Raw genomic sequence first — 16,634 nt, forward strand, 5'->3', positions numbered from 1 at the left:
TGAGCTCCTACTTGTGGCAGGTGCTGGTCTATGGAGTACAGATACGTTGGTGAACAAAACAAAGTCTTTTGTCCTGTTATGGTAAATACTTGGGGTGAATAAGGAAGGGAAAAGAGAGAACAAAAATGAGTAAAACTAAACCCCTGGAGTCAAGTCTTCAGGGTAAGTGGAATGATCTAGGCACAGATAGGAGGAGGAAAGGGAAATGGTGGGAAAGTAGAGGAGAGGAAGGCAAGAGGTAGAGAAAGACATCAGAAAGACCTGGGAGGGGCAGGAGATGCCAAGTACCATCGCCTGCCCAACTCAGTGACCGCACAGTGCAGTGGGCTCCCGACCCAGAGTCTGTGGCCAGAGAGAACACATTTCTTCTTTGGAAGGAGGAGAACTGCAGAAGGAAAATATGCTAAAAAGCCAGAGGCAAAAGAGGCACTTGGTAACAAGAAACCTTCAGAAGAGAGGAAGTTAGGAATCAGATTATAGCGAAGATATATACTGGAATGTTAAAGCTCTGTAATTTTCAGGGTTAGAAGGACATTTCAGAGCCTCCTGCTCAGAGAGTTCTCACAGTCCTGGGCAATATTCACACAAACATGTCAGTGTGTGACTACAGGAGCGCATGTGTATATGATGTGTTGGGATCATGGGGGGCGCAGCGCTAGAGCAGAGGGAAAGAATGAAGGGAAGGCCATTAAAAGCTTTGCTGAGAAAGGTATTTCTTGTGCACAAAAAAGAATCAGGCCCCTCGCTCCCTACTGGGCCCATTTCTCCTGCCTTTACCCGAGCTGTCAGGCATGAATCCCTGTAGCATTCCGTAACTAATTGACAGTAATGGGGGCCATTGGGAGTCTAAGAATACATGGCATTGCCCGGCATGCACTGGAAAGAAGGGGGGGCTGCCTCAGGGGCAGCTGTGGGGAAAATAAAGGCAGTCTTGTAAACTTTTTTTTAAATTGAAGGTAGGATGTAGAAAGCAGGGAGGAGCCGATTTAGGCAAGCTTCTATTTTAGCCTAAAACTTAAAAAGTTGTAAATGTCATATCTTCTCCTGAGCTAATATCCCAGGATACTAAGTTTGCCACAGAGAAGAAACAGATGGAATTTCAATTAACCCCAGGGCCCCCTGTGAAATCTATATTGTACCCTGTGGATTTACAACATATTGTAATATATGACTGCAGGCTCTGGAGATTCCGTCGCAAATCAACCCTCTTTATTCCAGGGGTTCAGAAGACAGCGACAAAGGCCCACTTCAGAATCAAAAGTGGCCAACTCTTTACAGCTTCATCCTCAGAGCTGAAACCAAATTTCCAATTTTACAATGGATCTTATTTATTGAGAGTCTTGTGTTTTTTTTTAAGAGGGGATGTTCATTTTTTGTCCTTCGATTAATGATGATGTTTACGTGCTAAAATTGTTTAGCCCAAACAGAAAATTGGAAAAGATGCACCATTATCACACCTTGAAGACTGATTTACCACAGAGCCATGGTGAATTAGCTTCTGAGGACTTTGATATTTTCAAAATCCGTACCTTTGTAGGACATAGTCTTCAATAGTAGAGAGACTCAATAAAAATAAAAGCAGTTACCTCTGACTCTCACATGAGGTTACACACGTTGAAGTAACTTTTAAGAATTCCAAGTTGTTTTCAAAGCCAGAACTGTTTATCAGGTCATCTACAAACAGATGCTTTTGACTTTTAGTTCTCTTCTTTTCTTTTATTACTGGCCTCACCTTCCTGCACGTATTCTTCATTTCAAAAATAATATTTGCATAAACATTCGACTTTTCATACAAAAATAACTTTTAAAATTAATTTTGGCCTTTTGATATTCAAAATAAATTTTCTGCACATTTTTCTTACAAGCCTGCTTTTCCCTAAAATTTCACTGCCCTCCAACTGCTCATGACCTTCTGTGGAGATGAGTTATGTCCATGCAGTAGTTCCGACTCTTTCCTCCTCAGGTTGCTGCTCCATTGTCCAAGCATCTTTTAATGGAAGACTTGGCTCCGGAATATTCCTGTGGAATATCTGTAGGAAATCAGAGAAGCAAAGTACCAGTACTTTGAGAAAAAGTAATTTTGGGGAGCTGAAATGTGTCTGTTTAAAAGAAGATTGGAGGTTGACCTATGATGTGAAGGATCTCCCTCACCGAGGTAACCGTGAAGGACTAAGGACTGAAGCAGTCTTTTAGATGCACAGATGTTGACAGCTGGAAGAAATAGAAGAGACATCATTCAAGCAGCCAAGATACTGCGTATCCCCACTTTTCAGTTTCATGGGAGGAAATAAGAAGAATTCAATGAGGTACTCTCAGGGATGTTCCTTTCCAACTAGCCAGGAAGGCTGAGTTCTCTAGCCAGCTGTTCTTTTCCTCCACTGAATGCACAGCTTTGGAGGAGCACATCAGGGACCCTTTCCTCCTGCAGGCATCTTCCAGTGTGTGGCTCAACCAGCAGGGGCCATTCTATGGCAAGGACATCCCTCCAGAGCAAGGGGAGCTTTGGTGTGGCACAAGTGCTTGTGGGGGCCACCAGGGAAACTCAAAGAGCTGGACAACTCACTCTTCCAGCAGGTTTGGAACATTGGCCCCCAGGTCAAAAGAAGGTTCTTCTGTTGGAACGAACCCCCATTTCTAGTGATACTGGTTTATCCTCTTAAACCAGGCTTTAATCAGAAAAAAAGTAGGGTGTTTTTAAACAGTCTAAACATTCGCCTGTCTTGGACATCTTAATATCATGATGGCAATCAAAGGTCATTTTAATGTAATTATTAAGGTTTATTTCCTCATCCGAACAAAAACATGAATTTGTTATTAAACCCAAACCAGCATTCATTTAAACTGTCTCATTTCCATCCTAGATATCATTTATTTTGGAAAGAGCAAATATGTGGTTACTAAAAAATAATATACCAATCAAATGTTAAGAGTGACTGGGTTTTTGTTTGCTTTTTTTTTTTTTACCCTTTGTGTTTATTTGTCACATATGAATAATAAAAGTTGATACTATAGTACTTCCTATGTGCCAGGCACTGTCTAAATGCTTTATATGCATCTGTTTTTTTTTAATTATCACGATACTCTTGCAGTACCATTGTCTTCCTCTTCCAAAGAGAGAATATTAATGACATAAACCGTGTTCTGAGTACATGGTTGTTTTCCAGTCTTTAGAGGTGATGGCCACACATCAGGTTTTCTGATGGCCCATTTATTTGCAGAGTTGAAAGCAAACTTACCTTTTAAAACACAGTCAATATGGCTCTTCTTCTTCCACTTCCCTCCCCCACCCTCTCCATGTCTGCCCTGAATTCGACACGATTGACAATGTCTTATTTGAGACTCTTTGAGTTATGTTTGGCACCTTTAATTTGGTGAGTCACGTCTTCATCTTTATCCTACTAATTTCCTATTCCAACAGAACTAGAAGCGAAGGCAAGCTGGAAGGAGAAGACAAGGATGATACGGGAGGTGTTCTGAAATCACCTGGTTTAAAGCTTCATAATCCCATCAAGCAGGAAATGTGTACCGGATAACTCAACTGAAAAAATACACGGTTGGTGAAATTTTTTACTTTTCCTTTGTGTTTCCTCTGCTTCCCCAGTTTGGTTTTACTATTTTATCCTATCTTTTCCTGAACACCGAAACCACAATTGTTTTTAATCACTCTGCTAGGCCAAGGAAAATGTGTACATTAGAACAAATGAGTCTCCTTTTAGATCTTACATATCAGTTTTTCCCAAAAGTTTTCACTGACAAGGCTTTCCCACAGGTATCTATTCCTTTCTTTGAATCCTCTTGGCACTTACATGGACAGACAGTACCTCAGTGCCAAGCCCTTGTTTATTATCTTGGCTTGAAACTGTTCTCTATTCATTTAATTTACATACGTCTTAGCTAGAGGACCAGGTTCCAAGGAAAAGAACTATTCTTTTTCTTCAGAGTCTTATTTTATAGGTCAGACAAATTTCTTGAGCTGCATTCGAGAGACTCCCATATATAAATGACATATTTCCCTGAAGTCTGATCACTGAGTGTAAGGGCAGTGACTTGATTGGGAAACTAGGCCAAGTAGACAAAGTATCACAGCAACAATAGGAGAGAAATTGGTCTGGCCTGGGCCACAGTCTGGCAGGTAGGAAGGTAATCCTAGGTCAGGACAGGAGCTCAGGCTGACTGTCCAGAATTTTCGAAGATGCAGAAGTCACAGAGGTTAAGATTGGGTTTCGTCTAAACAAAAGGAAAAACCTTTTCTGTACCATTTGTGGGCAAGAGTTCAGAAGAAACGTCTGCACTGAGAATGGCAAGCAAACCCATTGGGCGTGAGGTGAAGATGTTCAAAGAAAAGCATCGATGTGGCTCTGTGACTTGCCAGGAATCTTGGACTGGGCCATCACGGCAGCACTGATTCCAGGATCTCATTCTTGTGGTTTCAACAACCGTTCATCCATTCTCTGCAGATTGCCCTTCTTTCCACAAGTGGGAATTTGGACCTTTCATTCTCTTTGTCTTTGGAAGGTCAGAGGAAGTCACTGCTTAAAGAGGATCAGATTTTGCTTGTGAGAGCACTGCTGCACCCTGTGGACAGTCCTGAGCGTGGGACGTGGCACCAGTGTGGGGACGGCTCCTCGGCTCCTCCGAGTTACTGAGCAACACCAACAGTGTCGCTATTGCAGCCCGAATCTTTTTCTACATATTAGCAAGCTGTTTTTATGTCTTCAGAAGTCATTTCTGCCTTTCATTAAGAATGATCAAATAAATTGGCATTTACGTAGGATCTTTCCAACAAGATGCTAAATGTCAATATTGAATAAAAAGGGCTCTCCCTCTCTCTTTTTTTAAATAATAGGCTTTATTTTTAAAGCAGTTTTAAGTTTCTGGAAAAATTGAACTAAAGATACAGAGCATTCCCATATATCATCTCTCCCTTTCCATTCCCTTACCTCCTTCCTCCATAGTTTCCCCTACTATTAACATCCTGTATTGCCGTTGGTACATTTCTTACTACCTATGAGCCAATATTGATACATTGGTATTAACCGAAGTCCATAGTTCACATTAGGGTTCACTCTTTGTGTTGTATATTCTGTGGGTTTTGACAAATGTGCAATGAAACATATCCACAATTAAGGTATGAAAACAGTGGTTTCACTGCCCTAAGAACCCCCGTGCACCTCCTATTCATCCATTCTCTCCCCCTCTACCCCCTGGCATTCACTAATTTTTTCAGGTTCTCCATATTTTTGCTTTTTCCAAAATTTCATGTAGTTGGAACCATACAGATTGCCTGATAGTTGGAATCATTCAAATCGACTTCTTCCATTTAGTAATAAGCATTTAATGTGCCTCTGTATCTTTTTGTAGCTGGATGGCTCATTTCTGTTTATCTGTGAATAATATCCTGTCCTATGGAAGTACCCAGTTTGTTTCTCCATTCACCTCCTGAAGGACATCTTGGTTGCTTCCAGGTTTCAGCAGTTGTGAATGAAGCTGCTGTGAACATCCATGTGCAGCTTTGTCCGATTTTGAAGCAGAGTGATAGAAGCAAGCCTCCTAGGAGTCTATATCCCCACCCTTTCCCTACCTGGCTTGTCAACTGACTGGTCCCTCATGACTTACTGAGTCCTCACAACTGCTCTTGGTCCTCCTCCTTACTGTGGCAGAGGTAAGGTCATAGCTATATCCAAGTTGCCTCATGTCTGATCCCAGACCAGGGTGAGATGAGCCCTAAGATATCAACCGTTGCAGAGAAGACGCAATCTCGGCTGATCTGGGGGAGCCCATTACCACCATGCAACTTAGACTTTGGTGCTAGAAGTCTCTTGGAGACGCCATTTCCAGTCACAGGCCACAGACAGAATGCTTTCGTCTTCTGAAGTCATTCCGCAGCCAGCTAGATACTTTCCGGTACCCCACCCTTATTGCCTTTCCACCTGTGTGAGTTTAAACCCTGCTCCAGCCTCAGGGAAATAGTCAAGTTCCCTGGTTCACTTAAAAGGGATGTTCTTGGGGCACCTGGGTGGCTCAGTCGGTTCTTGATTTCCGCTCAGGTTGTAATCTCAGGGTCATGGGATGAAACCCCGGGTGGGGCTCTGTGCTTAGCACGGAGTCTACTTGAGATTCTCTGTCCCTCTCCTTCTGCCCCTCCCTCTCGCTTGCATGCACTCTGTCTCTCTCTCTAAAAAATGAATAGATAAATCTTTTAAAGAAAAGGGACGTTCTTATTAATGAGAACGCTCAGCTTTAGACATCTTCCGTTGGGTTCTTCTCTGTGTTAATTTGCTGGCCTCCTGACTTCCCCATATATTAAAATGCATTTGGGTTTTCTGGGGTTGCGGAGCTTCCATTAGCAAAGCCGCAGAGGTGGTCTGTCTCCTCAGGGTGCATGCTCTTCTTTTCGTACTAAAGGGTGAAGGACCCCAAAGAGCTGAAGCAGCTTCCTCCCCTCATTGCGTCTCAGAAAGGGAATTTGCAGATCAGCCATCAGTGGAGTAGTCCCACGAAGTTTCAAGATGCCTGAGCCCATGTCAAGGTGCAGCTGTTTGGCCCTCCTGAGATGAGAAGGGGCTTCCACTTAAAATCCCCTCTCAGGTTAGCACCTTAGAGCTGCCTGAACATTTATCGGAAACTTGCTCATCACATAGCTCACCTTCTAAACATTCCCCAAAGAGGATCCAATTGTCAGTTTTCTCAGGGTGACTCTTTGGGGGTTCACACCCCACACTCACCTTCAGAGATCTGTTTCTGGAAGAGCTCCTAGTTGGAGAACATGAGCATCATGCTGGTTGTCAGCAAAGTGGGCTTCTGGCCAAGCCCATGCAACCTCCCTCTACTTGGTTTAACTGTGTGTGAAACGTGGCCAACAGCACTTCACATGAGATCACCCATAAGACTGCACATTAGCACTTTAGAGGAGAGGGAACTATACTGTGCCTATCAAAGACAAGAAAGGAGGACAGTAGGAAATGGGGTTTTGAGACAACAATTAAGGCAGGAAAAGAAGTAGCAGGAACTGGGGATCCAGCGTTGGCTGTCCTGAGGTAGAAGGGGGAAGAGAAAAGGTGAAAAAGTAGTGAGGGTGAGTTGAGTGGGAGGGTCTAGTTATGATGTATTTTGTGCATCAGGATCTGTCAGGATACAAAAATAAAGAAGTCCTCTGCTCTCAAGACTGGTTTGGCAATGAAAACCAATTCTCCGTTTGTCATTCAAATAGCAACACTGGGTTGGAGTTGGGAGAAAGCCATTGATTATCTTACTACCAAAAAACTCTTGAGTCAGCACGGCCATGCTTCATAAGCGGACTGAGCAAGGAAGTAGGCTCTAATATTTGCGCAGGCCCCGCCATGTCCTTCTGAGCCCCACTTCAACGGGATTTACATACCTTATCTCAGTTTAGGCCGTTATCCCTATGCTAAACCGGAGTCAATGAAAGCAAGAAAGATCAGGTGACTTGCACAGGGACTTATGACTCATAATTTTCAGTCTTCCTCCAACCTCAAAAGCCTGGCCCATGCTGTTTAGGAGGTTCAAATCCAGCTCCTCTAGTCCCCTATTCTAGACCCTCCTTGCACCAAGAAATGGTCTAATTTTCAGTTAGAGATTTATTTCTTTATCCAACACTTTATTCTTTGGCAACTGAGAGGAATGGGCCATGAAAAAGGTTATCATTAATGGATGCCTTATGAAAACGTATTTATGAGAACATTTCCAACAAGGAAATTTCGATTGTGTGCGTGCAGAGGGTGGGGGGGGGCAGTCAGAAAAGGGACAAGGTGAGAGACTCAGACAGAAGAGGGAGGCAGAAGATAGAAGACACCCTTGCTTGCTCCTCTGTGTCAGTGGGGACAGTGCTACCTGGGACAAGCCCTCCTTGCTTCTCCTCGTCCAGGTCCAGGGAACAGGAGGGTAACAGGCTCGATACCCCCCAGAGGATCGCTGGTGGGAGGAGGGCGGAGAGAATGCTAGCGATAGCAGAGGTGGGGGGAGCCATGGTGGGGTGGAGACAAAGGGGGAAGTAACTTTTTAAAGAAAAACTGATATGTGATGAATAGAATGGCTAATCCCGAGGAGCCCTGAGAAGGCTGGACCGCCAAGCAAGGGCCTCTCTTTTTTTCACTTTCCTTTTTCTTTCCTTTTTCTTTCCTTTTTAATTTTCTTTTATTTAATTTCGCTGCAGCACGTATAATCAATTACAGCCTGAATTGGGATAAAGGGAGGGGAAGCACTTTAATTCATAAATCAATTTTATACGGTCATCAGTCAGGTTGTGAATGCAAATACCTCTGTCGGTTTAGGTTATTCAGAATTAATTGACTCCCACCGGGCTGGGCTGCAGATGGAGAAGGGCTTTCTCACAAAGTCTCCTTGGACCCAGCATGGGGGCTGGCTGCTTCCTCCCTTCCCCCTCAGGCCCTCGGCCACCCCCTCCGCTCCTCTACCCTCTGGGCCCCATACATGGAGATGATGGGGGTGGGCGTCCGACAAAGCTGGGTGGATAAGAGCTGGGAAAGATTGTTTGAAGAAGGAAGGGGATACACAGAAAGATGAAAGCCCCCAAACAAACCCTCTTCAGCCCAGGCCCTGCGGAGACACCTTTATGTGATTAGAAATGCTTAGCTTTCAAGGGTCTGCTTTTAAGTTCTCTTGAGCTTCTTAAATAAGAAAGAAAAAAGAAAACAAACAGAAAAGCCAGAGCCCCTAGGCTGAAGCTGAAGGGATATCATTCAGAAAGCACCGGGAGGCAGAGGTTTGTGGGGCTGCCAGATTTGAGCGGCGGAGAGCGGCCCAGGACCGAGGGCCAAGTGCCTGCGGGCCCGCAGAAGTGAGCGTGAAGTCCCCGCCCAAGGCACCTTAGGCTGATGGGCTCCCGCGGTGGCCCTTGCACCGTGCGCAGGAGAGGGATCTGATGAATCTACGGTGCAGGAGGGCCGCACGGAAGCTTCCTAGCTGGGCAACAGCTCTTTCCTAAGTGAGGGTCTTCTATCAAAGGAGTTCCTGCTAATTTGGAAAAGATACCAACCCATCCATCCAGACCTTCAGCATATCGTGTATTCAACTTTTCTGCTTTTTACCCTCAGCTACACAGGTATACTGTGTTGCTCGGAAACAGACTTAGCGGTTTTAAACACTGGCCCCCACATTAGAATCACCCCGGGACTTTTTGTTTGTTTGTTTGTTTTTGGTCTTTTGTTTTGTTAATACCACTGTCTAGGTCCACTTCTAAAAATTCCTCTTTCGTTGGTCTTGAGGAGAGCCCCCGGGGGAATTGGTGTTTTTTAATAGAGCTGTAAGTGAGTCCGGTGTGAAGATAGCATTGGAACCACTGAAGTGTCTGAAAACCATCCCCCCCACCCTCCCACCCCACAACCTGGCAGTGTTTCTCAAAGTCTGGTGCATTTGAATTGCATAGGCTGGGGTGGAAAAAACATCGGTAAGAAAAAAAAAAATGAAGAACAAAATAAAATTTGAGAAAATATATGTTGCAGATTCCCTGGTCCCCTCTAAACACACTGTACATTAGAATCACTGGAAAAATCTGTGATTTAAACTCCCAGTGTGTGTGGGAACCCGGGCTGACGCCAAGCACCAAGATGTCTAAACTGTCTTTATTTAAAATCAAATCCTAGCCTGCCTGGTATGCATCATATTTTGCCTCGACTTAATAGTTACCTGTTGTGGTTTTTGCCAGAGAGATCTCCTGAGACACCAAAACCTGAATCTAGAAGCAAAAGGAAAAGAATCATTTGATGAGGTGATCTTAAAGGTTGCTCGTCCCACAACATGGATTCTTAATTCTTATTGAGGCTTTAAAAAACCAGCGGCAAAATTCTTATGTATTTTTAACCGGAACTCAAATGCTCAGCCCCTGCTCTTTAATACAGTTGTTTATATGTAAATGAGCCATATTTATTTATTTCGAAAGTCTAAGAGGAATTCTTGGAAATGCTCCCTCGTTGTTCATTTGTGTTACCATGTTATTGAAGGCAATAAAACTGCCTTCCTTTAAAAATTTCAGTACTTCAGCCTTCTTTCCCAAGTCAGACTTCCTCTCCAAAAAGTCTGGAGGTCTTAATGGAGATTAAATGTGTGCTTTCTCCTGCTGTACTTAGCCAGCACAGAGAGAAATTTGGGGAGGGGGAGGTTCGGAATGAAAGGGCACCTTGTTTGCAAAGACCCATGTTTCTGAGGTAAAAGACGTCCATTCGGAAAAAAAATATCCTTAGACCATGAAAGCAGTATGGCAGAGTGACTGATACACAAGCTTCACTCAATACCGCCCAGCTTTGAAACTCAGCTTCACCACTTCTATTAGGCCAGATATATAACCTCTCTGTGCCTCAGTTTCTTCCTCTTTAAAATGGGAAAATTGACAGTAGTTACCTCATGGGTTGTTGTGAGGGTTAGATGAGAGAAAAGCATTAAAAAAGCTAAGCAGGAGGCAAGCTCAGTAATTGGCAGCCCTGACTGTGACTGAGGGAAACCGGGGCTGACTGGTTTCTGACGAGTGGTCAATGGGTCTGGTGGTCAGATGGGGTCCCCCCAGTGACCAGTGACATCAGCATCTCCTGGGGACTTGTTAGAAATGCCAAATCTCAGGCCCTACCAAGACTCACTGAACAGCAACTCTGAGAGTAGGACTCAGCACCCTGTGCTTTCACAAGGTTTCCAGGTGATTCTGAACCACACTCGAGTTGGAGAACCACAGGGTAGATAGGCAGGCTGGAGGCTTTGCAAACAGTTTGAAGCTTTTTAGGGTCAAGCTTTTTAGGGTCTTTCCTTTGTGGTCAAGAAAGAGGCAGGGCTTACTTCTCTAGAGAGGAAAATGAGACAAAGATGTCTCACACTATTGTGAGTTTGAGATTAGGATAAAAGCCAATGTAGCAGGACCGTAGCCCGGAGTGTCCAGCCAAAGGATGGGACTCTCACCCGTAGCCACGAGGCTTCGTGTGCAATAGCACTGGGTGCACAGCCCTGCCACGGACAGCATCTGAGACCTCCCAACCACAGACTGCCTTCTGTCCTCCACACCTCAGCCCCTCTCCAGATGCCAGGGCCCAGGGGTGCCTCCACCCCGTCTCACTCTGGACTTCAGCAGATAGCACTGCCCCATTCTGTCACCAGATGAGAACAGCAGAGGGGTCCACAGCTCTGGGCTTGTGCAAAGAGGGAAGCGTTGCCAGGAAAAGGGTCACAGAAGAGCAGTCTCAGCTGCTTTGAGATGCCAAAAGAGTATCTTCTCCCTATCGCTTTCTTTCTTCTAAAATAAGGTTCCCAAAGAGCCAGAAGGTGGTGATGGGGGAAGGTGGTTTGGAGTGGCAAGAACAAAGGAATTTGGAAGTTGTCTGTAGAAAGGCAATATTTTTTAAGTATTAAAAATAAAAGAGGAGAGAGAGAGAGAAGTCTGGGGACTTCGGAGACAAGAGGGCTACAGACGGAAAAGGAGACACAAGGAACAGCTCAAGAAAGTGGCTAAAATGAGCTCCCTTATCGATGTCGACTTTCCTTCCACAAATAATAATTGAGCAAATACTGGGTGCCAGGTACTCTGCTAGACTCAGAGAAATGCATAAGACGAAATCCCTGCCTTTAAGGAGACTTGAAATATATATAGAAGAAAATAGAAAAAATTTGCACATTCCTCCCAAAATGACATCTGAAGAAAGGAAAAGAACAAAACAACTCTGGAAGTTTCTTTAAGCACTCGACTCATATTTCAGATGGGGTTCAGCAAAGAGTGGTAAAGCAAATTATCCAGTCCCCACCACACTTCTTCTTTACACACACACACACACACACACACACACACACACGCTTTGGCAGCAGTCATGTCCTTGACCAGCTGGCCAGTGAAGGACAGACTTAGTTACTGCTGGTCCTGCCGTCGTATTCCAATCTTGATCAGAAAAGCATTAGAAGTATATTAAAGAAACAAATTCTAGACTTGCTGGTACATAAGCCAACTCTAGCCTACCCTCCTTTCAATGAAGCAGTGGTATAGGAATGGGACAAACGCCGATTTCATTTCCTGGGAAATGCACAAGGGTTTAGAAACTAAGAGGGAAGCAGGATTTGGACAAGTACATTTGGCTTTTATCACACAGGACACATAAAACCCTTTTATGGTGTTTATCAAGCCCCAGGGCCCCTGGGCTTCACCCATCCTTAACTTGCACATACATTCTCTGAGCTCGGCCCTCCGGGACTGCCTCTTCCTTGGGGGAGGGGAGTCAAAGCGACCTTGTGGTGTGATGCCTGGGACTTAGGTCACATGGCTCCTAAGACATCTGTCCCAGGGGTCACTTTCCCAGGTCACTGTCTGACGTTCACACCTTCTCTAAATGTGAGCCGGTCAGGTCTTAGGCAGGGCAGCAAGGGAACTCTGAAAGGGACCCCTTAGTTACTCTCCCCGCACCAGCCTCTCAGGTGCTCCGAATCTGTTCACTTGCCCCCTGAAGGAAGAAATGAGCTTTGAGTCCCTCTCCGGCCTCTGCTGATACTGATTTCCCAGCTCAGTTCCAAAGAGCCAAATGAATTTTTCAGAAAGACCACAGCTGGCTTGTCAGGGCCCAGGTAACAATATTAAAAATAATCGAGAGAGGAAAAATCCCAGAGCCCCTTGGGTGTTGTTTTCACAAAGTTTTTTTCTGGGCATCCTTACATGCTCAGGGTTATTCTTGTTTCCTTTCTCTTATCCTTCTTGGCCATTTTCCTCTGCCTCTTTCTTCTCTCTATTGCTCCCCAAAGCCTAAGCTATGTGTCTATGATCCTGAACAAAGTTGGTCCAAACTTTTTTTTTTAAAAGAACGTTCTTTAGACAAAACACAACCCTGGCTGCAGCTGGAGGCTGCTGGGATTTCTGTGCCTTGTTTTAATGCATGGCCCCTTTCATGAAACCCGGGAGAGTTCACGGAGGCGGGGGTGGAGGAAGGAGAGGAGGAGGGGGAAGAGAGGCGTGAACCTTTACACCCAAAGTGGGACTTCAGAAGAATTTACAGCCGTCTTTTTTGGAGACTGTTAAGATTTTATTACCCTAGTACCAGCAGTTACAATGCTCCATGGAGCTCAGAGCTAAGCCCATGCCAAGGATCCTCCAGCTTGCTAACGCTGGAGAGAAGCCAACTAACTCTATTGCAAAGTTCGCTTCAGAAAGAGAGAGGGAGCCAGCTTGAGTGGGAGGTGGGTCCGAGGAAAGATAGAAGCCCAGAAAGTAAGGCATTATAAATCACAGTCTAGGCTTTGCACTCAAACAGAGCTGGCTTTGAGTGCCTCTCCACCATTTATTAGCTTATGATATCAAACAAGTGTTTTAACCCCTCTAAGGCTGGGGTTTCCCATCCGTAAACTGGGGATCATAACAGCATCTACCTTACTGGATTGTGGTGAGGATTAAATAAGACAAAGCCTGTGAAGAGTTCAGTAGAGTGTCTAGTTCACCGTAAGAGCTTAATAGCTATTATTTTATGTTAATATAATTATAAGTAATGGCATTGCAGGAAGGGAGAGACCACCGAATCGAGTTCTCATGTTCTTTATATGTCAGTGTGTATGGAGAGGAGACACACTTTCTTTCTTAGCTCTAAGCAGTTCCTTCCGTGGCAACTCTTCCACCCAAGCCTGCTGGGTTCCTGGGGTGTGTGGGGGAAGACTGGGTAAAAGGAAGAGAAATGAAGGAAAAAAGATGATAAAAGTGAAGGAAGTTTCTAGGGGAAATAATGGAGGAAAGATATGCAAAAGAAAACTAAGGGAAAGAAAAGAAAACCGAACTTGCTAATGATGGAAAGAAGTTTTGCAGCTGGACACGGAATGAGCAGGAAATGTGGATGAGAGGGGTAGGAGTCTGGAAATGCGCAGGGCTGGTTTGCTGGCCCAACCTCCTTTGGGGAGGTGATGACTCCTAAAAGCCGGGAGCCTGTGAGTATTTAAAGGAACCTTCCTGAGAGCATATGATCCTTCTGCACACTCACTGTCAATCACAGTTCCTCCCCCATGGCCGGCACCAAGCCACTGGCAGAAGACCCATCCCTACCTACCATAGTCCCACCCCTGCACACTTTACTGTACCCCTGAAGGCTTTGATCCCTAAGATAAGGTTTGGCACTTTGTGCTGTGGTGCTTCTGTGACAAAGGGTAGGTTTAAATTATCCCGTGCCCAGAGTTTGCTAAGTGCCCAACAAATGTTTGTTGAGTGATGGAGTAACGTTGTATAATTGAGGCAGGCCTACAATACAAGCAAAGGAGAGGAAGGGTTGTTCTGGAATTAGACAGTGGTGATAGGTGTACAACCTTGTGAATGTACTAAAACACCCTGAATAGTGCATGTTAAATTGGTGAATTTTATGGTATTTCAATAAAGTAAATAAAAAGCGTAAGCTATAGCCTTGGAGAAGCAGTCATGATTAGCACCTCTCTTCCCATGTGCTGTTAATGGTGGGTCCTCTTCCCATCTCTTTGCTCCTTCTCAGAATATAAGAACAAAATAATTACCTTAAAAAGTCTTTATCAAGTCTTTTTTGGATTTTCAAGTTCTCTTGAAATCTAAGTGAGACCAAGAATGGTTAGATCTCATGGGTCCCTGGGTGGCTCAGTGGGTTGTCTGCTTTCAGCTTAGGTCATGATCCTGGGGTCCTGGGATGGAGTAAGGCATTGGGCTCCTTTTTTCCCTCTGCCCACCCCCCTGCTTGTGCGTGCTCTCTCTCAAATAAGTAAATAGAATCTTTTTTTTTTTTTTTTAAAGAATGGTTAGGTCTCAGAAATGAGTGGCTAAGTAAGAGGGGCTCAGATTCCCCTCAACATTTCTCTGGAAGCTATGAAAACTTTTCATGCTTGAATAGTCCTGAAGACAAAGATTCTCTTCCTTAGTGAACCTCTTCACATGGTCCCAACCACCTGCTGCTCAAGCATCAATGAAATTCTAGGAAATTGTTGGCAGTATTACCTAATTTAAATGTATGTTAGCTTGACGTGCTTTCACCTTATTTTTCCTGACAGTCTAGGGCCTTCAGATGAGCAAAATTAATTTTCCAGATGGGACAAAGGAGAATGACAAAATATAGCAATTGATTCTCGTGCTCTTTCAATTTCCCTGTCCTCTTAGAACCTGCTTCTCAACATGTAGCTAGACACACATAGAAAACTTCCCAGCATTAGAAAGTACTGTTTTCTGTGGACACTTCAGTCTTGTGAGATAGTGTGGTTAATTTATACAGGGCCTTATTCTCAAGGGTTACTTTGAGTAGCTTGTTTAGTATTGTGAAGAAAACTGCTAAATTTTTTTTTTTAAGATTTTATTTATTTATTTGACAGAGACAGACAGCCAGTGAGAGAGGGAACACAAGCAGGGGGAGTGGGAGAGAAGGAAGCAGGCTCCTAGCAGAAGAGCCTGATGTGGGGCTCGATCCCAGAACGCTGGGATCACACCCTGAGCCGAAGGCAGATGCTTAATGACTGTGCTGCTCAGGCGCCCCAAAAACTGCTAAATCTTAAGCTACCATTCATTTAATGCATCAGTAACAGACTGCTTAGACAAACAGGATTTCAGGTTTGGGGGCTGGTGTTTGTTTTCTTCCTAAAAAAATCAAGAGGGAATGTGTCCATCCATGTCTGCATCCCGCTCTAAGGATTGGGCCAAATGCTGAGTCTCCAAGAAAAATTGGGAAAGCAGATTGTATTCTGTTTGAAGTTCCGTCTCCAGCATCCTATCCTGAGCAGGATAACAATGTGAAAAAAATGACATGCTACTTATTCAAACCTAATCTTGAACTATACAAGAAAACACTAAAATCTCCATTCATTCAGAGACTTTACTTGGCCTGAGAGGCAGAAAGTTTATTGCCTTTTGGAGTTTCTGGAAAGTCCACCCAGTCATTCTATAAGAACCTGTCACACTCACTGAGAACCTCGCTTACCAAACCTACAAAGGGCAATTTAATCTAGACTTCAGGTTCCCAGTTTTGTCACCACGAAGGCACCCATTCCTATATTTTTGCAATGATGTCACCACCAGCTGACCAGAGCCCCCTCAGTGCTAACAACTGAATTGCTCAGCACATGATCAGTTGGGGAATTTGTTGGAAGTTAAATGTATGATTCCTTTGAGGCTTTTATAGTTATTGGAGAAAAGCTTTCAGAGCCACATTTTTACCTTTGAGGATCCCCTCCCCCTGAAATTTGGGAGCTGCTGGCCAGATGATGCGTGAGACCCTTCCCAGCTTCAAAATTCTCTAGGTCTAGAAAATTTGAGGGTGAATGAATGAGTGAATCATGAATTACCTGGATTTGCCCCTCCTTTCAGCCCACTCTGAAGATTCTCCCTGAAAAGCAGCGTTGCTCCTGGCTGGACTCCCCACTCAGGACTAGCCGTTGCTGGCCTCAGAGTTAGGGGAAATAATGCAAAACTGAAGACACGGGCATTACTTGGGTTTAAATCCGGGTTGTTAATTTCCTCCAAGTGTCTTTGGTTCAAAATCTAAGGGAAACAGTTTTTCTTTTGTCTTTGCCAACAAGACTTTGTAAATATAGGAGATGGAGAGAAAGATTCTTATCCACTGTGCCCAAGATATTAAATGGAAAAGCTCTTGAACTTAGAGGGACTCTAGAGACTCCTTACACAGAGGGGAACGGCTAAAATTCAAGAGGTA

The 16,634-nt window shown here is 44.3% G+C and overlaps 1 protein-coding gene across 2 annotated transcripts in view; it reads left to right on the forward strand.

Moving 5' to 3' along the window:
- GTPBP8 (GTP binding protein 8 (putative)) overlaps positions 1-16,634 on the forward strand; it is a 183,486-nt gene that overhangs the window by 79,475 nt on the left and 87,377 nt on the right. Inside the window, exons 7-8 of one of the 2 annotated variants that reach the window (XR_005832187.1) lie at positions 3,419-3,553; positions 4,516-4,679. The gene's annotated coding sequence lies outside the window, so the exon portion shown is untranslated. Of the gene's footprint in view, positions 1-3,418; positions 3,554-4,515; positions 4,680-16,634 lie in introns of those variants that run through there. The other variant, XR_005832186.1, reaches the window with a different exon arrangement.

This window comes from Ursus maritimus, unplaced genomic scaffold (assembly GCF_017311325.1).
Source record: "Ursus maritimus isolate PB19 unplaced genomic scaffold, ASM1731132v1 scaffold_4, whole genome shotgun sequence".
NCBI classification, from domain to species: Eukaryota; Metazoa; Chordata; class Mammalia; order Carnivora; family Ursidae; genus Ursus; species Ursus maritimus.